Source organism: Garra rufa, chromosome 25 (genome assembly GCF_049309525.1).
Source record: "Garra rufa chromosome 25, GarRuf1.0, whole genome shotgun sequence".
Classification (NCBI taxonomy): Eukaryota; Metazoa; Chordata; class Actinopteri; order Cypriniformes; family Cyprinidae; genus Garra; species Garra rufa.
In genome coordinates this window covers 1273381-1282301 of record NC_133385.1, presented here as the reverse complement: position 1 = coordinate 1282301, position 8921 = coordinate 1273381, and positions in this window count along the sequence as shown.

The window sequence follows — 8921 nt, the reverse complement described above, 5'->3', positions numbered from 1 at the left end:
CGAATCATTTGATTCAGTTCGGGACATTCTGTACGATTCTCGAATCATTTGATTCAGTTCGGGACATTCTGTGCGATTTGCGAATCATTTGATTCATTTTGGAAAATTCTGTGTGAATCATTCGATTCAGTTCGCGAATCATTTGATTCATTTTGGGGCATTCTGTGCGATTCGCGAATCATTTGATTCAGTTCCCGAATCATTTGATTAATTTTGGGGCATTCTGTGCGATTCGCGAATCATTTGATTCAGTTCACGAATCATTTGACTCATTTCAGGATATTCTGTGCATTCGCGAATCATTTGATTCAGTTTGAGAATCATTTGATTATTTCGGAAAATTCTGTGCAATTCGAGTATCATTTGATTCAGTTAATGAATCATTTGATTCATTTCGGGACATTATGTGTGATTCGCAAATTAGTTCGCAAATCATTTGATTCATATAAAACCCAAAAAACAAGATGTGTACTAAATTTTGACCCTTTGATAGTAAAAACGCAAAGGAAACTCAATATGTAGCTACAGAGAGACTTATCAATAAGAGGAAGAATTCTGCTCTCTAAAGCCGAAGGATTGTCTAGACTAACTTATGCTGCTCTTTCCTTGGAGGTTGATAAAAGAACATTAAAAAAGGTTGATAGCATGTTAAACAATTTTGTTTGGAAAAACAAAACTCACTATATCAGAAAATCCGTAATAATGAATCCAACAAAACAGGGGGGAATGGATTTCTTAGATTTTACGACCTTGAACAACACTTTTAAAATTAATTGGCTAAAGAATTTTCTTAAAAACCCATTTTCACTTTGGAATATTATCCCTAATTATATTTTCTCTAAAGTTGGTGTCCTGAATTTCCTTTTACTCTGTAATTATAATGTTAAGATCCCCATCAAACTTTCTAATTTTCATAAGCAGATGCTCTTAGCCTGGTCCCTCATATACAAACACAACTTTTCTCCACACAAATATTACTTATGGAACAATAAGGATATTCTTTACAAAAATAAATCACTTTTCTTTAAGGACTGGTTTGAAAATAACCTCCTCTTAGTTGGACAACTCTTTAACTCACAAGGAAGGCTTTATAACTATTCAGATTTTTTACTGAAATATAATATTCCTGTATCTGCTGATGAATATGCTGTTGTTTTCAACGCCATTCCCTCTGGTGTGTCCTTTCTGTTGCAAGGTGCCTCATTTCCATGGCCATGTATTTACTCTCTGAACTTGACTGACACAACGATTGGAAATGTGTGCTTTTCTGTTGACCAACAGAAAAATAACTCTAAAATCAGGACTCTCTTCCAGAGAGAGGTAACAACAATCCCTTATGTAATACCATATTGGAATAACATTGTGGAGAATATACCTTGGGAGAAAGTATGGTCCTTGCCTCATAAGTATCTGCTTACCAATAAAGTAAGAGAAATCACATTTAAATTGATTCACAAATGTTACCCCACTAAAGCCTTTCTTAGAAAATATAAGTCAGATATTGAAGTGAACTGCTGCTTCTGTCATTCCTCTGAAGAAGACTTCATTCATTTGTTTTGGCAATGCACCTACAGTATACAGAAACATTTTGGTCAGATTTTGTTATATTCATTCAAACTTATTTTGTAAGTGACTTTTTTCTTTTTGCTTTAAAGATGCTTTCTTTGGATTGTTTGGGTACTCAAAAGAGAATATAGGGAAATATTACATCATTAATTTATGTTTGCTGTTGGCTAAATTTCACATTCACAAACAAAAATTTACTGGCTCTAAACCTCTTTTCTCCTTGTTCAGAGTGGACTTGGAAAAGTATATGGAAACTATCCAAAGTGCTGTTAATTTGAAAGCATTGAAAACTGTATCTTTATATTCTTCCTTTGTGTCTCCTTGAGATGTAATTGTATTTAGTTTGTTATCCTGGCAACAAGTCTGTCTTTTTTTTGTTTTTTGTGAGTGTGTGTGTTTTTGTCTTTTTGTACATTTGTACTTAATTGTTTGATTGTTATAACGGCTAATAATAATAAAAAAAATAAAATCATTTGATTCATTTCATTTGATTCATTTTGAAAAATTCTGTGATCATTTGATTCAGTTCACGAATCATTTGATTAATTTTAGGACATTCTGTGCGATTCCCGAATCATTTGATTCAGTTCACTGTGTTTAATGGAATTTAAATGATTCCTTAATTGTATTTAATGGATTACACTTTCAATAAAACATTTGGATTTGTTTGTAAAAGCAGTTTATATGCACGGCTTCGTTTTTTGGCAGTTGCATTTCCAGCAATTTACTAAATCATTTTGTGAGGCAATTGGTTCAATTGATTCAGAGTTTCTAAATGATTCATATCTCCTATAGGTTTCTAATATATTTGAGCAAAAACAAGCACATGTCATTTCCACTTTAAACATGGTTTTAGCATTGTTTTTGGAGTTTACAATAATAAAAGGCTGTTTTAAAATGATTGTGTGTGTGTGTGTGTGTGTGTGTGTGTGTGTGGTGTGTGTGTGTGTGTGTGTGTGTGAGTGTGTGTGTGTGTGTGTGTGTGTGTGAGTGTGTGTGTGAGTGTGTGTGTGTGTGTGTGTGTGTGTGTGTGTGTGTGTGTGTGTGAGTGTGTGTGTGTGTGTGTGTGTGTGTGTGTGTGGTGTGTGTGTGTGTGAGTGTGTGTGTGTGTGTGTGTGTGTGTGTGTGTGTGTGTGTGTGTGAGTGTGTGTGTGTGTGTGTGTGTGTGTGTGTGTGTGTGTGTGTGTGTGTGTGTGTGTGTGTGTGTGTGTGTGTGTGTGTGAGTGTGTGTGTGAGTGTGTGTGTGTGTGTGTGTGTGTGTGAGTGTGTGTGTGTGTGTGTGTGTGTGTGTGTGTGTGTGTGTGTGTGTGTGAGTGTGTGTGTGTGTGTGTGTGTGTGTGTGTGTGTGTGTGTGTGTGTGTGTGTGTGTGTGTGAGTGTGTGTGTGTGTGTGTGTGTGTGTGTGTGTGTGTGTGTGTGTGTGTGTGTGTGTGTGTGTGTGTGTGTGTGTGTGTGTGTGTGTGTGTGTGTGTGAGTGTGTGAGTGTGTGTGAGTGTGTGTGTGTGTGTGTGTGTGTGTGTGAGTGTGTGTGTGTGAGTGTGTGTGTGTGTGGTGTGTGTGTGTGTGTGTGTGTGTGTGTGTGTTGAGTGTGTGTGTGTGTGTGTGTGTGTGTGTGTGTGTGTGTGTGTGTGTGTGTGTGTGAGTGAGTGAGTGTGTGTGTGTGTGTGTGTGTGTGTGTGTGTGTGTGAGTGTGTGTGTGTGTGTGTGTGTGTGTGTGTGTGTGTGTGTGTGTGTGTGTGTGTGAGTGTGTGTGTGTGTGTGTGTGTGTGTGTGTGTGTGTGTGTGTGTGTGTGTGTGTGTGTGTGAGTGTGTGTGTGTGTGTGTGTGTGTGTGTGTGTGTGTGTGTGTGTGTGTGTGAGTGTGTGTGTGTGTGTGTGTGTGTGTGTGTGTGTGTGTGTGTGTGAGTGTGTGTGTGAGTGTGTGTGTGTGTGTGTGTGTGTGTGTGTGTGTGTGTGTGTGTGTGTGTGTGTGTGTGTGTGTGTGTGTGTGTGTGTGAGTGTGTGTGTGTGTGTGTGTGTGTGTGTGTGTGTGTGTGTGTGTGTGTGTGTGTGTGTGTGTGTGTGTGTGTGTGTGTGTGTGTGTGTGTGTGTGTGTGTGTGTGTGTGAGTGTGTGTGTGTGTGTGTGTGTGTGTGTGAGTGTGTGTGTGTGTGTGTCAAATCTGTTTTTTAGTCTTAGTCTGTTACGCTGCCGCTGGTGATCTCTTGATGAACGATTGACTTTGTCAAATAAATTGTAACATAATACCATATTAAATCTGTTTTTTTTTATCTTAATCTTTAAACTTGTTTTTAAGTTTATTGTAAATTGAATTTAAGTAATCATAAAGCATATCTAATCGAATACATAAAAAAACATTATTATTTTATTTAATATTTTTTAATATGATTAAATTAAAATGTTAAAATTAATATTTAATTTGCATTTTAAGTTTTCTGAATTCTATATTAATGGTTAAATTAAATTTTAGTAATCCAAAAGCTGATCTATCTTTATTAATTATTAAAAAACACTTTAACAATCTATTGAGTTCTTACAAATTAAAATAAAATGCTCCTGTAAATTTATTTATTTATGAAATTCTGATTAAAATTCCAAACTGTGTTAATAGAAATGTGTGTGTATATATATATATATATATATATATATATATATATATATATATATATATATATATATTATATATATTGATCTTCCCTTTCTATCCAGCATTCATCTAACAACGCCTGATATCTGGTATTTTTGAGCACTTCCTATGTTGATCTGACTCCTTAGGATGAAACTGTAAGTCGCTTTGGATAAAAGCATCTGCTAAATGAATAAATGTAATGTAAATGTATTTGCAATCAATCGAAGTGATAAAACATCAGTTCAATTAATCTTTTAAAATGTAAATAATTGAGAATGGTACATTTAATATTCATTTAAATTCCACAAATGTGAGCAGCACAGTCTGAGAGTCTGTATAAGCTACAAATAAGTACAAGTTTATTTCTTCATGATAAAACAGCAACTTGGAATACTGAGAAAACATAAGCTATCCATAAAACAAACAAACAAACAAACAAAAAAAGCCCTGCAAATTAATAATAAATAACTTAAAAAACCACATTGGATATTTATTGTTATTTTTTTATATTGCCTTTTACGTGTTATACTTTCAATAAAACATTTGCAGTGGGTTTTAAAAGTTGTTTTGTGCATGTTTTAGCCTGAGATTTTGTTGCATTTACACACTTTTGACCAGCAGGCGTCACCAGCGTGAATTGATTCGAGCGCTTCGAATCAGTGAATCATTTTGCGAATCGGTTCAATTGATTCGAAGCTTTGAAAAGGTTCGTTTCTCTCATCATTAGGTGACGTAACTTCCGATTCTTCTGAAATTGGCCTTAAAAGACACAAACGGCAGGTGTTGATCATCATCATGTCGTCTGGATTTGGTCGGGTAAGCAGCTGGTTGTTTGGCTCAAAATATCAGTGGAAAATCTGAATGTTTATAAATCCTCTATCAGACAAGGATTTATGAAACGCGTTTTTAGACTGTTTTCTAAGGCTGCATGATATTAAAGTGTATAAAGCATGATGCTGTTCTGAGTTCACAAATGCTATGTTTCAGGTAAACAACTATATGCACTGCAATTATTTAAAAGCATGGCTGTTGTGTTTGTGTGGCTCCACATGAACTGTTTAAACTGCATTGTGTATACAGTAGTCAACATTTGAAGTGGATCAAGGAGCATTAGTCAAAGATGTCCTAAGAGCAGAATGGGTTTTAGCACAACTTTGGTGAAAGGTTTTGATCCACTTCAATTGTTGACTACTATTTAATGTTCATCTAGGAATGCTATGTGAGGCATTATTTTAGTGCTAAAACTAGCTCTTAAATCTGGGAAATGTTGGGAGTAGTGAAAAGGGCTCTTAAGTCTCTAAGACCAAATGATCAAAGCATATGCTGGTTAGGTAGGTTTTGATGCTGGTATAAGCTGCTCCTTTGCTGGTTTAGGTCCTTGACCAGCATAAACCAGCATCAAAACCTACCTAACATACCATTACAAACGTCAACCATAAACCATTAAACCATTAAAAATGTCTCCCTGTAGTGTGTTCTGAGAGCGGTTCCATTTGAGATTTAGTGGTTTTAACAAGCCTCCAATAGAAAGTGACCAATTACCAGTAGAGACCCAACAGACACCATTACAGTTACCATTAAATCCAGTACAGTTCCAACTAGATGAGGTCTTTTAAGCTGGCTTGATAAAGCCGGACCAGGATGTTTTAAGTTTAATTGTTTTCAGTCCTCAATAGTTTGAAGCTTAAAGTAGTTTTAAAAGGTTAAAGTTTAAATGTTTTAAAGGCAATACAATCTGTCAGAGATAGATTAGCATGTTGTTAGCATGATTAGCAAGTCCACATGTTACTAGCATGGTTTGCAAGTAGCTGGCATGATTCCATTTAATAGATTGTGGAGTTAAGTCTCTAGGAGGAGTTAGAGTTGAACATTTTATAAAGAAAAATAAGTTTAAATAGAATTTTAGTAAGCTGGCTTTCTCAATCCAATGTAGTAATAATAACCAGTAACACTGTTTAAAAAAATTAATAAAATCAGACTTTTTTTTTTATTTTTTTCAACCAGGTTAAAAAAGCATTTTAGAAATGCACATATTATTTGCAGACTTTTTTTCCCATGCATCGTTTTTGGTATTGAAGGTTATACCAACTCCAAATTTTGATTGATTATATCCTTGTTTTGATTAACAAGTTGGGCTTTTTGGGTTTTTGCTTCCAGTTTGGTTTTCTTTTATGTTTGCATTTCTTACTATCAGATGTGTTAGAGTAGTTCACATTCAGACCAAAAATGTACAGATAACGTACTCCCCACCTTGTCATCCAAGATGTGCATGTCTTTATTTCCTTAAATCGTAAGGAAATTATTTTTTTTTTTTTGAGTAAAACACTTCAGGATTTCTCTCCATATAGTGGACTTCTATGGTGCCCTGAGTTTGAACTTTCAAAATGCAGCTTCAAAAGGCTCTAAACGATCCCAGACGAGGAAAGACGAGTCTTTTCTAGCAAAACGATGGGTTATTTTCTAAAACAAAATTACCGATGGTTTGGCTAGATAAGACCCTTCTTTCCTCAGCTGGGATCGTTTACAGCCTTTCGAAGCCGCATTTAAACTGCATTTTGAAGGTTCTGATTTCGGGACACCATTGAAGACCGCTATAAGGAGAAATTTCCAGAAAGGTTTTCCTCGAAACGGAATTTCCTTACAAGTGAAGAAAGACATGAACATCTGATGACAAGGGGGTGAGTACATTTATCTGCACATTTGTCAGATTTTGTATCGTCTTCGCTTAACTTCTCTTTATTCCTTAGTTAAGGTCTGTCTCAGCAGGTTTGTGAATGGGTTTTTAGTTTAAAACTAGAGTTTCTCTCTGTCCTATAAGCCCAGAATCAGAGAGCGGCCACGGCTGCTGGAGTTCCTTTACAGGAAGTCATTCCCGGCTCTCCTGGCCTATGCCCATGCCCGAGGGGAGGACTGTTCGACACCAATGACAGAGTCGATGCGGAGGTAAATACTCACACAGACTCATCTAAGCCTTGTCTAGGGGTGTGCAATATTGACAAAATAATATCTTGAAAACGATAAATTAGACTGTTTTGCTGAGTATGTTATGCATCTAAACTCCACTTTTTTTATGTGTGACCCTGGAGCACAAAACCAGTCTTAAGTCGCTGGGGTATATTTGTAGCAATAGCCAAAAATACATTGCATGGGTCAAAATTGTAGATTTCCTTTATGCTAAAAATCATTAGGAAATTAAGTTAAGATCATGTTCCATGAAGATTTTTTGTAAAATTCTTACGGTAAATATATCAAAATGTAATGTTTTTTTTTTTTTTTTTCTTTCACCTTTTAAAGGTGATTTTCTCATTATTTAGATTTTTTTCCGACCCTCAGATTCCTAAATTTTCAAATATATGGTTTGTTAGGATAGGACGATAGATACATCTATCAATAGAAAGCTTATTTATTGAGCTTGCATATGATGTATACATCTCAGTTTTGTAAAATTTAACCTTATGACTGGTTTTGTGGTCCAGGGTCACGTATATATTCTTATTCTGCAGTTACAAATGCATAGTGTTTGTTTCAAACCTAAAATGTTAAGAACTGATGTGTGAAAATTAAAATTCAAAATGTGTGTAATTTCATAAAACATGTTAAAGCTAAAAGCAGCTCATAAGTTGCTGATTCAGGAGAAAATCTTAAATAATGGGCGTGTCAGTCCTAAATTTCACAAAGCGTTTTAGCGCTAAAACTAGCTCCTAAATCTGTGAAAGGTCCTAAGTCACTGAGACCAAATCCCAACTATTCTGAAATGGCTGTTGCTGACAATCTGCCTCTGAGCTTTAACTTTGTGAAGACGTTCATTAATTTGCACATTTTCCCACAACTTTTTGATTTTAAATGTCATCCCGACTCCCAATTTTCTTTTGATTCTTTCTTTGTTTCCTTTTTTCAAGTTTCAAGAACAGCTGTTCTTGCATCCAGTGTGGTTTACTTTTTACGTTTGCATATCTTACCAGCCGTGATTATTCTATTCTGTCAATAAAAAGGCTGTTTATATGCATATCCGTTAAATTGTTAATGAAAAAAGGCTGGCAATCATCTGAACATTTACTTGTTTAATTAGTGACACTTTGCCTTTAAAATCTTTATTTGGGCAACTTTCTATTGCGCTCCACGATATTCCTATGAACAAATCTCTGACAGAGACACCTCCCTATCAGCCAATCACAGTGTGCATAGTTAATGAGCATGCTGACATCATCCATAGTAATGAGCCAAACCCCGACCCTCACTCTTAGCTTAAGACGTCTCTCAATTCCTTAGTAAAATTGTTTTGGCAGGTTTGAGAATGGGTTTTAAGAGAAACCCTTAGCTAAAAACATTTACTGCGATTTAGAAGTTTTGGTGCCAAGATGAAATGCCTTGATGGTGGAAAATCAGCTGTAGTGTCATGAACATCCAGCATCTCGCTTGTCTCTGTCTCCCAGCTATACATGCCAAGTGGTAATCGGAGAACGGCGTTTCACAGCCATTAGCTCAGGCTCAAAAAAGGAGGCCAGGGAAGATGCCCTCCAAGCAGCCGTGGTCGCTCTTCTAGATGAGGAAGAGTTGGAGAGCAGAGAAGAGGTAAGACTGAGGAACACAAACATGTTCACAACTAAACCTGAGGCTCTGAATCTGCTGTCAGAAACCTTTCACACTGAAGCTCCATTCCTTTCTCCATTAACAAATGATCTCTGATGCACACAGCCGTCCAGCAGCTCCTCCTCACCCCCAGACGCTT